Genomic DNA, 1,188 nt, shown 5'->3' on the forward strand with positions numbered 1-1,188 from the left:
CTGGGTAGGGAAATACCTGGAGACTTTGAGGGTGGAGCCAGGAGAGGGCGGGGTTTGGGGAGGGGAGGGGCCACAGCCTGGTCCAATGCCATAGAGTCCACCCTTCAAGGCAGCCATTTTCCCCAGGGGAGCTGATCTCTGTCAGCTGGAGATCAGTTGTAAAATCGGGAGATCCCCAGGCCTCACCTGGAGGCTGGCAACCCTAGTCATTTGGGGCATGTTCTGGGGGGCGGGGTGTTGGGTATTACAAGTTGAAAACACTCAGTATATCTGGGGTTAAATGTTTGTTTGTGTTGCTCACAGGAAGTCACATGCGCCATGCCGTTGAGTCCTCCCTTCAAATTGGGGTGCCAGGTCCCTTCTTCGTGTCTAGGGTTGCCAAGTCTGGGTTGGGAAATACCTGGAGACTTTGAGGGTGGAGCCAGGAGAGGGCGGGGTTTGGGGAGGGGAGGGGCCACAGCCTGGTCCAATGCCATAGAGTCCACCCTTCAAGGCAGCCATTTTCCCCAGGGGAGCTGATCTCTGTCAGCTGGAGATCAGTTGTAAAATCGGGAGATCCCCAGGCCTCACCTGGAGGCTGGCAACCCTAGTCATTTGGGGCATGTTCTGGGGGGCGGGGTGTTGGGTATTACAAGTTGAAAACACTCAGTATATCTGGGGTTAAATGTTTGTTTGTGTTGCTCACAGGAAGTCACATGCTTTTCATGTAACCAGTGTTGTTTTGAGGAGTACAAGCCCGGGAAACATCTCCCTGATCTAGGAGTTTGATTGGAACAAAAGTGTCAAAGTGTTTTAGCATTTTATGGCTCCTCTTCCCGTCTTTGCTGTTCTCAAGAAGAAGAAAGAGAAGCCATAACGCTCTTCTAGTCTTGTCTTTTGTAGTGTAAGGATGTAGCCGATTAGCTCCGTTGTTATTTTCATCCCAGTTACCCTTCCCCATGCTAGAACTTAGTAAAAACTTTCTATTTTAATCACACATGGACTCTGAGTCTGAATTTTTTTACTCTGGCACGGCTAAGCTATTTTATCTCTGCTAAATACCAATTTTTCTCAATCTCACAAACCCAACAGAGGGACATCACACAATGTGCTGACAGTCACTCGGAATTGATGTCAGCACATCAGTGATTGTCAGGGGCGACACTCTGCTTTTTGGGCGAACCTCTATGGTAAGAACGGCCCCACACC

Source organism: Gekko japonicus, unplaced genomic scaffold (assembly GCF_001447785.1).
Source record: "Gekko japonicus isolate JY-2015 unplaced genomic scaffold, Gekko_japonicus_V1.1 scaffold1451, whole genome shotgun sequence".
NCBI lineage: Eukaryota > Metazoa > Chordata > Lepidosauria > Squamata > Gekkonidae > Gekko > Gekko japonicus.